Below are 13,995 nucleotides of genomic sequence, written 5' to 3'. Positions count from 1 at the left end.
CCGACTTCGGCAGATAACCGTTGTCTGAACTACTGCAGCTGATTGACGTTTTAGGAGTGGCGCCTCAGTGTCTTCAGCCTGTTTGGCATAACCTAAACCAGCATGTTCAATGATTTCTGATTCCAGCTCCTTCTCCTGATGCGCTGTTAGAATTCCATCATGGGGAGTAGTCTGGTCTCCACACCCTTCACTGTGAGCTAAAAGACATCATGAAGAGCAATGCACAAGAGTGTAGAAGGCATAGAAAATTGTGCTAATTACTGCTGCTGAGACTTACCTGACTCAGCAGACTGGAGACTTTCCATGTGCCGAGAAACTGTCATATACTCTGCCTCTTGCTGATCCTCAACGAGGAACTCTAAGGACTTTCCGACAGGGTTTTGCTCCTGTGCGGTATCTCACCCTTTCCCTCCTCCAGGGGACACCTGTGATTGGGTCGCGCCTTGCGCTGCGTCTACTTCTTCATGCATATAAATGTCCGCTTTAAAGGTCGCGTATGATAAACCGACAGTGGCTGAATCGGCTGGCGGCATGGTTTAGTAACCCGGAGGTCGGTGGTTCGAATCCGTAACCCGACAAGCAACCTTAATTTCCGCGCGGCTTAGGTTTTTCCGTACGGCAAGGCATGCGTCTCAAAACTGTCAGGGATGTTAAGAAACCTAACTTTCCTGCCATTAACAAAGTTATCTCTTGTTTTCTATACACTTTCTTACTGCAGTTTCATTATTGCTCAGTTGAAAAAAAGTGGTGAAGTTTCAAAAATAAAGTTTAAGAATTAATTAATCAGCATGTTCTCTTTCGACGCGTCTACACAAGTAATAACGCCCCCTGGTATAAACACTTCTTAAATCAACTTTCTAACAAGAAGAAACGTTCGTTTCGTGTTGCGAAGCGACGTAACAAACCCGCGTGATGGCTGGCACGCAGATGTGCTGCTAGCAGCTACCTGTGTGCTTTAACAGCTACTAAAGTGTCCGTCTTCAACAAAGCTCTTCCAAATTTACTGAAATCCAAACCTAAGCGTTTCTGGAATATGGTTAGAGAAAATAGTGAAAATAAAATATTGTTATCAACACTATCTGGGGACGCTGTGGAGAGCTACGTTTGCGCTAGCATGCTAAATTATTTGTTTGTCAATTCTTTTACAACGCCAGATTTCAGTGGCAAACTTCCTGTGCTATGCTCTTTTCACTATTATCTATAATGGATCATATTGTTTTCAGCGCGACGGGAATATAGGCAATAATCCAGACTTTAAAATCAATGTCTTCTTACAGTGTTGACCAAATAAATACCAAATTCTTGCGTAACACGGTTGAATACTGTTCCATCATTCTTGAATGTAGTTTTTCGCAATCGTATAGTTCTGCACCCAATTCCCACAGACTGGAAGACAAGCAAAGTAATTCAGATCCGCATATCCGGGGAAACTCATAATCCTAACAATTACAGGCCAGTGTCCCTAACATCTGTACCCTGCAAAATAATGGAGCTCATTATCTTCAGAAGAGTTAACTGCTGGGCTAGTTGGTGATCTTGCATACTGAAAAGATGTTGCGCCAAAAAAAGAAAAAACAACACACACAAGAAAGACGAAGACACCACGGGCGCTACTTCAACTGTTTAATGATGGTGAAAGCACTCGACATATATAGCCCTCCCAAACACCGCGCATGAGTACAAGGCAACATGGAGTACAAAGTTTTATCAGAGTAGGCGCGATAGAAACTTCAGCTCAGCCTCGTAAAGAAAAACCGATGTATCACTAACACAGTTCGGACCCGCTTTCTTGATGTAGAAGGCTTCCAATGTCTCACGCGATGTCTGATGCCTGCCTCTACCCAAAATTCTCGCATCGCGGAACCGTGGAAAACAATCGGTGCAAGCCCTGCAGTGATCGACAAGTCGCTCACCTTCATTATTTTTTATACCTTTTGCATGTTCCCTAAGCCGGTCGGTCACACAACGCACCGTCGGTACGTGGTGTCGCCCGTGGTGTCGTCGTCTTTCTTGTGTGTGTTGTTTTTTTGGCGCAACATATTTTCAGTATGCCTTATCTTCACACATCTGGTTAATTTTCTGGAGGCCAACAATTTTTTTACGCCCACACAACAAATACTCCGCAAACATTTTTCGTGTGATACTCAGCTCCTGTCATTCACCTACAACTTGCATGCATATTTAGACATTGGTTTTGTAACTCACCGTGCATATTTTTAGACTTTGCTAAAGCATTTGACGAGGTAAGCCATTCGCTGCTATTACATAAGCTAAACGTGCTTAGTACTGATCCCACCATAATTACCTGGATACGCCCTTTCCTTACGTCTCGTGTTCAGTTCGTCTTTGATAACGATGTCTGCTCCCCTTCGGCGCCAGTTGGTTCAAGTGTGCCTCAAGGATCAGCGCTGGGCCCCTTGTTGTTTTTTATATATTTAAATGACTTACCTACTTACGTTTCGTCTAATATATGCCTGTTTGCCGATGAATGTCTGCTGTACCATAAGATTACTAACGATTCCGACATTAAAGCCCTTCAAACTGGCTTTGATAGCATCACCAACTTGTGTCGTATTTGGAAGATGGAATTAAATACAAACAAGTGCAAATCAATGACAGTTTCTCGCAATGACTTGACCTGCTCTACTTATTACCTCAAGAATGTCCCATTGTAAACTGTAACCTTGGTGTTCACATTACTGACACCCGTTCTTGAACATTATGCAGAGAACATGTAACATTAAAAGCGTTTCGCGCACTTGGATACTTTCTCAGGAATTTCGCTTTAGCGCCCTCATCATTGAAACTGCTTTTTTTTACGCCACCAAAGTTCGTCCACAGCGTGAATTTGCAGATGGGACCCGGGTCACACTACTCTAATTCAATGCCTTGAATGAGTGCAAAATCGCTCAGCTAGTTTCATCTTAAGTAAGGGCCGCCAGTGTAACAGAAATGAAGCCCATTTCGGACCTCCCATCGTTAGCCTCTCGAAGAAAACTATCGCGTCTTTCACTTTTTCATAAACTTTTCTGCCACAACAGCACCATGCGTTCACGTTGGATTCAGCCTACGTCATTTATTTCTTCTCGCTTGAACCATCCCCGGAAAGTTGCCATACCTCAATGTCACAGCTGTCACGTACTCGCATTCATTGTTTTCTAAAACCTGTAAAGAATGGAATAATTTGTCACCATCGTTAGTGGCCGTAACATATCATGCCCTTTTTAGGAACACAAAAGAAAACATAATTTAGTGACCATGCCCTAACAAGTCATTGTTGTAATTGCATTATGGTGCGTTTATGTTTAGATTTATATTAGCGTGCATGTGCCTGTTAAGTTCCTTTATCCTTTTGTATTTATTTTTAGATGTCTTTGTTTTGCATTGTAATGGCGCAAATGTTGTTCCCATTTTTTTTTTTTTGCATATGCCCCTCCCCTCTGTAATGTACAATGTACCTTGAGGATATAGCTAAAAAAAAAAAATCCACCATCACGGCCAGCTCAGTGGGCTTTGTAGGCTCAAATGTGCCGACGGTTGTCACCGAAGTCTGCGTTCCCTCGCCCCACAAGAGCACGAGATCCATGCTCTTCTAGTACGACAACGTGACTGTTTCTACAACTAGTACCAACGCTGCCTTACTGGGAAAAAAGCGCGACTTTGACCACAGCGTCCACTTTCACAAAGGTTTTCATTCGTAAAAACGAATTGACAATGGCTGGCCATCTTCACTGTTTTATATTTCCAACATCAGGATTGGCTCGCAGCTGGTCGTATAAAGAGTTCTAGCGAAAGTGTTTTGATGAATAGGGTCCCAATTTCTCCGACGCAGCCGGAGGGACCGGGGCTTCTCCTAAGCTTCCTTTTTCCACGCGCTGAATCGTTCGGCTTCGCTAGGACATGGCTGCGCTGTAGAAAGAGAACCGATAGTCAGATGCAACTCTAGCCTTTACTTACAACCAAAGACAGTCATTTTGGTCAACAGGTCACCATGGTCGTGTTCTTCAGTGGCTGGGGATGGGGAAGGAGGAGGCCGCCGACGCTTCGTGCGCTCTGAGTGAGGTGGACTTTTCGGCTTATCGGGGTGCCCTGGAGCTCCTAGGGACCCACAGGACGCCCTGCGTCCGCCGTGGCGTCCGCAGTGGCCGGGATTCGATCCCGCGACCTCGTACTTAACAGCCCAACACCATAGCCACTAAGCAACCACGGCGGGTTACCTTCCTGCTTGTTCTGAAACAATGAAACCAACCAAGCAAATATGCAAGAAGGTTGTTTGAGATCAGTTTAGATACGTGGGGCTCACGACAGCCTCCAGATCTAGATTAGAAGAGCGACTTCGCAGACCCGAATGTACCGGGGCATATGTGACCATTGCCACTGGTCGTTATTAATAACAACGTGCTATATACCCCAACTTTTGCAGGGCAACAATTATCCACGCTATATCACACAGTCTCATTCCAGAAAGCTCCAAATAAGGTGTTAGAAACGATATTTTGGTGTATATTTTTATCCGTGCTCTCATTCACCACTGCTTTTGTGTGCCGTTTCTGATGTGACTACTCTCCTACTGAACGCTGGAAGTATCACCGCTGTGGTGGGCGTGCATGACCACTATAACGTTTCGATGGGGGAGAAATGCAAAAAACCCCCGTTCCCTAGGTGGTCAAAATTTCCGGAGTCCCCCACTACGGCGTGCCTCATAATCATATCGTGCTTTTGGCGCCTAAAACCCCCGAATTTTAAAGAACCGTTATAGTGGAAGGGCAGGGGCGTTGTTGCATTGCAGTGGGCAATCGTTGGTTTGGCCAAGGCTGATGTATACATTGGCCTTGTCTTGTTTATTCATCACGACGCATCCAGTCTTCCTTCACAGAAGCACGCACACAGACATAGACAGATAAATATTTGGAAGGCTTCGAAGACGCAAACGTAGTACATGAGAACGAAAGCAGGGCGTGGGGCTTTGGGCGCAGGCGCTTGGGTACGCTATTTCTAAAACTCCCTGATATGAAGTTTATTAATACAAGAAAGGAAAGTCTCACCGTGAGTCCAGGCTTGGATAGCTAGAAAAGATGCAAGAACAAACGACGGTTAATAACTTCCGCGCTACCTGCCCGCGACGTCATCAGATTCGAATGGCATCTGCTCAGGACTACTTAGTAGTTTATGTCAAACAAGTGTTACGTTTCAAGATAAAGTAATCGAAGACACAACGTAGTCAATTTTCAACACTCTTTCTATGGGAAAGCGGCTCAAAGATGGAAAAAAACGTTTTGATATTTCCTGACATTGTAGGTCAGGCGCTGGCAGTGCGGTTAGAGCACAAATTTTGCCCTCGGTTTTTTCTGGCAGTAACCACCTTTTGTAGGCCACTTCAATGCATATCAATGGTTGATCGATCAAGTAGATAATACAAACTCAGTGTGGCTCTTCATGTTTTCTTTTTTTCTTTAACTGGTCATGAAGATTTTCTGTAATGCTATTGGGAAACCTACCACATAGCCGAAAGGTGCCGCGACGCGCTGATGCTTCTGTCGAATGGCAGCTGCCGTCGATTATAGCAACTGCGTGCATGTTGAAGGGTGCACCTGATCAAGGTGCCTGTATGAGCGAGATAGGCAATGTGCGCATATGGCTTGAAAACTTTGACAGTGATAGCACGATTCTTCAAAAATTTGTCTACAAAAGAAAATGCATTGCCATCATTTGTTCGCTTCTCAATAACCGCTTAGCTTAAACTCCAACAATTCATCTACTTACTTAGCTTGATCGTCCTTGTTTTCAGATAGTGTATATTAAGTAGATATAGCAGTTTACACACCGTGAGCGAAATGAGCTTCACCTTATTTGACCAACTGTGAATATTTAACAAACAAACTCATTAGCTTAATATATGAAACATTTAATGAGGTGAGGTGCAGTTTTGAAGCCTTTTACTTAATTATGGGGGTCTCATGTAGTACGTAAAGAGATGCAGTCGATGCTATTTGTGTTTTATTCATTCTGGGCGCGCTGGCACTTCGACAGCACACAAATTTACTCATATATGTCGCTACAACGGCGCTTACATAGTGGCCTTCAAAACACTCCGCCGATTTAGGTGTAGCATTTCGTCCCTGGCATAAGAAATTGTATGACGGGGTGGTAAAACACACTTTGACATCATGCATTTGCTATTCTTAATGAAAAAAAGAAAACCTTCTGGTGAGCCCAGGTGAACGTCGTTCTCGGAAGCATGCGGGTTTGAGGTATAGGCGGGTGATATCGGTATAACTGTAATCACTCTAATGCTTCGCGTACTTTAAGTTTCCCTCGAGTACGGTCGTTAACACAGAGTTAGATTCATTCTGCCAATGGCGGTCGATGTGCGAAGTTATTCCGTGGTTTCGAACGACTCCATACAAGATAGGCAGAGCTATTCCACCCTAATTCACAACTCTAAAATCCTGATTGGTGTCTGATGCGTGGTGTCTGTGATGCTTGGAAGCGAGGAGGTATGTAATTGGAGGTGGTATACATAAAGGGCGAGGCATCGCAATGCAACTAATTCCAACACTGCATGTTGCACTGCACCAGCTCAGACAACGGCCGATGCACGACATAATCGTCCGTACCCGGGTTTGGTTCGAGACAAACTCTAGAGCGAAGATATATTCAAAAACATTTTACTGTAATATTTTGCGGATCCGAGCTACCGTGGGAATTGGATGTATTGCGAAGCATTTTGCTGGTGGTTGGCTTTAAGATAGTATGATGACACCGGGGATGACCTGACGACTGACTTGCTGTAGTTTGCCGAAGAAATGTTGCATCCTGCCCGTTACGACCTGTATCAATCCCAAAGGTGGTACAATGTCACAACGCGCCGACACAGCGCTAGCTGGTAATAAGGAAATGAGCGGGGCATATTTTTGCGAGTACCATTTAACTTGCCTTACAATGCCCACATATCAGACTTATTTCCGAAAGAAAATATAATACCCGTGTTTCATCTTTATAATTACAAGTTAAGTCAAGCTTTCAAACGGGAGGTAAAAGAGAATTTAAAGTTTCTTCATGAGTTATCTAATCTCACCAGGAACACACATTCTTACATCACAAGGTGTACGGAACAGTGGAAGGTGCCACTCCGCGAGCCAATTATTCTACACAAAAGATATCATACACACTACCAACACTTTTAAATTTGTTTTTGAAATCAAGTCTTGATATTTATATAAATAATGTACGAGCTTTACGTGAACATTTTGCCACTCAATCTTTTCTTAAATAATTGAAGAGCGTTTTTCAGGAAATTTGTGTTTTCGCGTTTATTTCTTGTGCATATTTCACATGTAGTCAATTGCTATGTATATATATCTCCTGTTCAATCGCTGTTTGCCTTGTAAATGAGGCTGCGGGCTCTAGTGAAGTCGCTTGCCTCTAAAGTGACTTTTACCCGCAGTCTCCTCCGTCACTGATGGAAATAAAGAAGTTATTATTATATGTGCTGATACCGAAGATGGTTCAGCGTAACACATTTCCTCAAAGTGCTAGCGAGCACGTTGGTTGGCATAGGAATTCATCCTGCCAATGCATTCGACGTGCCTCAGATTACGAATGCGATAAACGTTTAAGCTACGACGACAGCAGCATGCGATGCGACGGCGGCGGCGACAGTATGACGGCGAAGGTGACGGCCTGACGACCTGATTTGTAGTACACCGGCGAATGTCGAAAGGCGCAGAAACATTAAGAGGTAACTAAGGCAATGCTCCCATTAGAAGACAAGACACGACAAAAGACGTGCTATAAGTGCTACTTATAGCGTGTTTTATAGCTGTCTTACAGCATGTCTACGGATGGATGGATGGATGGATGGATGGATGGATGGATGGATGGATGGATGGATGGATGGATGGATGGATGGATGGATGGATGGATGGATGTTATGAGCGTCCTTTTTGGGGTGGTGGGTTGTGCCACCAAGCTCTTGCTATTATACTGCCTAATGTCCTACCTTGCTTAAAGAACAAAAAAAAAAAAAAACGAAAAGAAAACACTGACTCTCTCTACCCAACGCCGCCTAGGTAACATAAGCATGGTGAACTCGACCTGTGACTTCATCTTGAAAGCCAGACTCTCAAAGTGAAAGCTATGCTTTGGAATTCAAAATTATTGCCCAATCGTCGCCCGAGACTCTCTTTGGAATGCATGGACTCCCGACCCACCTGCGTAACATCACGGTTCAAAGCTCGCTAGCCTCTTAATGTCTATGAAGTGGCTATCTTTTGGCTGCATGTGCTGTCAGCCATCTAGACTGGCGCTCACGACCAGTGGCGTAGCCGGGAGGTGGCACACAGGGCATGCGCCCCTCCCGAAACTTCTGTGAGTATACACAGCCTTCCCAGCGCCTCTCCCCCCTTCCTTCCCCTCCCCTTCCTCGGCAAAGTGGGTGCCCCCGAAAAAAATTTCTGACTACGCCACTGGGCGCGAATAGAGATATCTATAGGGCGCGCTGCCGCTATGGTCCCTTGCACACTTTCCTGGCGCTCAGTCCGCGATCGTTTCCTCGGCTTTTTGGTTCAGGATGCCCACAAGCGCCTCATTGAACAAATAAGCCCCACGTGGCAGGTCTCACTCCTCTCTCTCTCTTTGTTAGAAGGTATAGCGCATAGCTAATTGACAAACTGATCAGCAGAAGAAATAAGAACGCGCACACTGACCCGTCGTTGTGGCGTAGTAGCTTTGGCGTTGCGCTGCTAAGTCTGAGGGCGCGAGATCGAATCCCGACCGCGGCGGCGGCGGCATTTCGACGAAATTGAAAAACGCCCGTGTACCGTGCATTGGGCGCACGTTAAAGTACCCCAGGTGGTTGAAATTAATCCGGAGTCCACCACTTCGGCGTGCTTCATAGTCGTATCCTGGTTTTGCCACGTAAAACCCAGGCATTTAATTTTGAAGATGGTGTGATACGTGGCATGTAATTCACCGTGACCCGTCCATCAATATGACGAAAAGAGAATGACAAAACAGGAAGTCAGTTGGTGTGGAAGTAATGATGCGGCTGTTTCTGGGATAGGCGCTGGAGAACCGTTTTTAAAGTGTCCCGCGATATGCGACAGTCGGCGAGAACGAAACGCAACTTGGCGTCAACCTTCTAGATGGCGCTACGTGTCCTCCTTCGCTATTCTAGCTCGTTGTCTGACAAAATCGGACGATGCCAATGGCTTTCGCGCTTTCGGCGCAGGTACTATGTGAATGAATGGCGCCATGTGCAACGCTTATTCCTTTCACGCTTAAAAATCGTAGTATTTTTTTACAGCTTCCAATGGCGATAGCACCTCCATTCGGACATGCTTCCCACAGGAACAACAAGAAAAAAAAGAGAGAGAGAAAATGTCTATATTAAGGGAGTTTGTATAGCACACTTGCTGATTTTCGCAATAGTCCGCGCAGCACAAAAGGCACATACGCGCACAGCACATATGTACCCTGTTCGCTGCGATATAATAGAAACATAAATAATATCGTACGGCATATAGCGGGTTTTTCTGCAAAGTCTTTCAGTAATTAAAAAAAAAATCATCTGTGGCAAATAGCGCAATGATAATGTTTTGTGCTATTGATTGCCCAGACAGGCGAACATTATCTGGGCGAGAAATCGAGATGCTTAAGCGAATAATATAACGCTAATTCACTCATTATATTTAAACTAATTACTTTACAGCCCATATTACAATCTATAAAGTATAAACCCCATTCAAGCGATCTTGCGCGCGACAGCGACGAGCGATGCGATGAAGATGGCTCTCGTGTTCGCTTGTCGCCAACACGTCGTACCCCATGCGAGTGACGACTTTGAGCGACGTCTCCCCGGTGTTGCCGGTATGAGGGCAGCAAATACGCGTCGAAAATATCGTGACGCGTGCTTTATTAGTTTAAGCTGATGTGTTTTAGTGTAAAAAGAGCATAAAATATTTCTGAAGGTCTTTCGGTAGGTTCTTATCCTTGCACGTATAAAAATCCAATCGTTTGCTCGTTCCGTGCGACAACATCGGTCTTTCCGAGGGAGATAGCCTTCCTATCTCATTGATTGCAATTTATTGCCCCTGCGTCCTTCCGAAGGAGATAGCCTTCCTATCTCATTGATTGCAATTTATTGCCCTTGCGCGTGCTGAATTTCTGTTGCTTTTGTGCTTTGAGATAGCGGTAGAGGAGTATATATACGCTGACTGAAAGAATAAAGGCACTTGCTTGTTAGTCAGCGCTGTGGTCTGTGGCCCTCTCTTCGTCCTGTTGTTTAGCGCTGTTTATGCTCAAAATCAATCTGTTCGGTTCGCCTGCACCACTGTGAACCAGTTCACAGCGGTTCACGAGCAGTTCAGAAAATGCGCAGCTCCATTCCTGAGGTGCAGACCCATCGAGACACTCAAAACTAATGCAAAGGTGCAGACACGGTGCAGGCGTTATATTATGTCAGACTAATGTATACGGAGTGTGTAAGTTTGAGATGTCCTGAACTGCAGGTATGATCGGCTTCTGGGGCGTAAATACGCACCACACTTGCGTAGACACATCAGACCTGCGTAAGCGGTGTTTTAACGATGCTCGCGCCCGTGTGCTGCGTCGTCTGCTGCGTCGTCTGCTGCGCCACTGCTTCGCACCTGTACGCCTGCACCAAAGGTCTGTTCGATTCGCCTGCACCACTGTGAACCAGTTCACGGCGGATCACGAGAAGTTCAAGAACTGTGCAGCTCGATTCCGGAGGTGCAGGCCCAGCGAAACACTCGAAACGAATGCAAAGGTGCAGACGCGGTGTAAATGTTATGCTATGTCAGACTAATGTGCACGGAGTGCGTAAGTTTGAGAGGTCCTGAACTGCAGGTATGATCGGTTTCTGGGGCGTAAATACACACTACAGTTGCGTAGACACATCACACGTGTGTAAGCGGGCTTTTTACGGTGCTCGCGCCCGTGTGCTGCGTCGTCTGCTGCGTCGCTGCTTCGCACCTGTATGCCTGCACCAAGTTGGCACCGACAGTGGAGCGGGTGCAGCAAAATCATGAACCAGCCCTGCACCTTTCCTGCACCTTTTGAAACGAACGTCGTGGTTCTGCGGCCGCCATTGCTGCACCGCTGAAACGAATGGCAGGGTGCAGCACCTCGTGAACTGGTTCAAGTGGTGCAGGCGAATCGAACGTACCCCAAGTCGGCACCGACAGCGGAGTGGATGCAGCAAAATCATGAACCAGCCCTGCGCACCTTTCCTGAACCTTTTGAAACGAACGTCGTGGTTCAGCGGGCACCATTGCTGCACCGCTGAAACGAATGGCAGGGTGCAGCCCCTCGTGAGCTGGTTCAGGTGGTGCAGGCGACTCGAACGTGCCCTTAGTATTTCAGTGATGTACATCCAGTTCCGGCTTCGCGCTATTGGCCGGTCGCTCATAGCACTTCCGGCCGACGAGCGACGAATTCTAGACTTCCACAACCGAGCGATCTGTTCAAGCGAAGGGCCGTTTCGTCGTTCGAAACCGTTGCGCGTCTCCGTGGCGCACAAAATCGCTCTCATGGGCCTGGGAGTTTGCAAGGTACATCCAATTGGGACGAATTCTCAGGATGGCACCAGTTTTGAGATATTAATTGCCGAAGTTTGCGAAGAAATACATTGGCGGTCCAGTTACTTTTGTTCTTCAATGTATACAACGGCGTTGTCCTAAAATAAGTACGTGAAACGACAGTGCGTTTTTGCAGCAAGTTTCATGGTGCATAACTCGAAAATTATGGTATCCATATAATTATTTTCAAGTGTATATGCCTTGTCTCACGAGCTAAAATGGGTAAATTGCATATGTGACGTAAGGTAACTAGATGAAAATTTAATTAGTGCATTTTTGTTAATTATTGGATTAGGCACTTCAATATCTTGAGTTTAATGTCCGCTTCGAGATCAGCTGAAGGACTAGAATTGCGCTGCAGAAGGGTTGAAATCTGGGCCAGTTGGTACATACGTAAAGGAAGAAACCAGTCAAAAAATACAAAGGACAAGAGGAGAGGTTCACACCACAACGACTGGCCCAGTCCAGTCATTGTGGTGTGAACCTCTCCTCTTGTCCTTTGTGTTTTTTGACTGGTTTCTTCCTTCTAGAATTGCGCTATCTGCCAAATATGATTTTTACAAACGTATTCGCAGAAACACCCGGCATAGGATGTCCCAGCTAACGTTAACCAAGCTCTTCAACGAAAAAAAAAAAAAAAAGCTGTTGTAAAAAGCGCGGTACAAAATACAATTTTAAGACGTACGGTGTTCGGTCGCCAGACCTCTGACAACGAAACACCGTAGGTTTTATAACTGCATCTTGCATCGCATTTTTAACTCTTCTTTTTTTATGCGAACGCGTCCAATGGCCCATTGCGCGCAAAAGCCGGCGGCGTCTGTAGCAGCGAAATATCCCATTGGCTGCGACGTCACGTTACGAGCTCTGGCTCGCGCTTGCTGGCTCGGGCCTCGATGGAGCAGAGCGGGCGAAAGGGAACACCTGCTTCTGCGGTATTGCGTGAGGGGAGAGGGCATCCACGCAACGCCACGGCACCCTCGCTCTCGCTCTCGGGAGCCTTGTTATCCACACGTTCCTTGTCCGCACAAGCTCTCACCTGCGTTCGAACCAAGGCTTTTAGATTTTCTATAAACGTTGGTTCGAACTGAGCCTCGGTGAGGGCAGATCAAAACGCGCCTAGCCTCTCAACGCGCTCGCTTGCCCGCGAGGAGTTCATAACTAGAAGGACCGCTTAGCAGCGTCCAATTGGACATTAATGCATTCGCATTCGCATTCACAACTCATAAGAAGTGCTTAGGTGCCCTCGGATTTCTTTCGCTGAACAGCTTGGCTAACGTTAGCCGGGACATAGGGTATAAACACGTAGCAAAGGTTTTATATCCCTGTACAACTATGGCTAACAAATAAAAGCAGAAAACTGAAGGTCAAGCACAAAATTTGGATTTATATGCGATCGACTAAACATTAAGAATTGGACCACCTTTCAAATAACAATACAGATATGTTCAATCAACATCTCCTTACACATACGTATCTACGGTAGTGCCGTCCAGGACGTACAGGGTCGTCCACTCTTGGTACGAACACTACGCAGCGTGGCCGCGCTCCGCGGAGCGCCAGCGCGCATGGCGCGGACGCGCTGCGCCGTGTTCGTACCAAGAGTGGACGACCCTGTACTTTAGCCCTGAAATAGCTGCATAGACGTCCCACACTCTGCATCCGCCTGAATTGCCGTTATTATTTCGGCATAACTTGTGAGCGGCATATGGCATCAAAATAGCCGCAGGAATAAAAAGTTGTCGCATTTGTGGTGGATAAACAAACATTAAATGAGGCTGCACGCTGCATAGATGAAAGTACACAAAGGTGGGCGTCGCTGTTGGTTCCATAGGATTTAATGCACACCGCTTGAATAAATTTTCGCTTCATATATAGATTCCAACTTTGGGCTGGACCTGCATTTTTTTTACTGCGATAGCAATCATATGGCCACTCCAGACGAACTTTCGCCTTCGTCGTCGCCGGCAGCGCCGCCGTGAGGCTCCGCATAAAGCCTTAAGATCATATAGCGCCTCGCGTGCCGTATGCTGTGGGTGCGAGGGAATCGAACGAAACGGACAGGGATGAGCTGAGAACAATGATGGCTTGATGCGCGCTCAACATGGTGCTCAGTGTTGGAGGTCACGTAATAAAGCGTGCGCAAGGCTAAGTGGGGGAGGGCGAGGTGAGCGCAAGGTACCGTGAACATGTGCGCTAGGGGGGGGGGGGGGGGGGGGGGGCGTGCAGGTGATCGTGCGCTTCCTCCGCTAGCCCGGCCGTGTCTGTGCATGGCTGTCCGAGCGTCTGAGCGCGTACAGCGCTGGAACCCTACCTTGGAAGTAACCAAGGTAGGGTTCCAGCGGTGTACGCACTCAGACCTTGCAGTAACCTCCGAGATGGCTGGTGGCTTCATGTG

Source organism: Dermacentor andersoni, chromosome 1, assembly GCF_023375885.2.
Source record: "Dermacentor andersoni chromosome 1, qqDerAnde1_hic_scaffold, whole genome shotgun sequence".
In the NCBI taxonomy this organism is placed as follows: Eukaryota; Metazoa; Arthropoda; class Arachnida; order Ixodida; family Ixodidae; genus Dermacentor; species Dermacentor andersoni.
The sequence above is the reverse complement of the archived record's forward strand: the minus strand, read 5'-3'. Positions refer to the sequence as shown.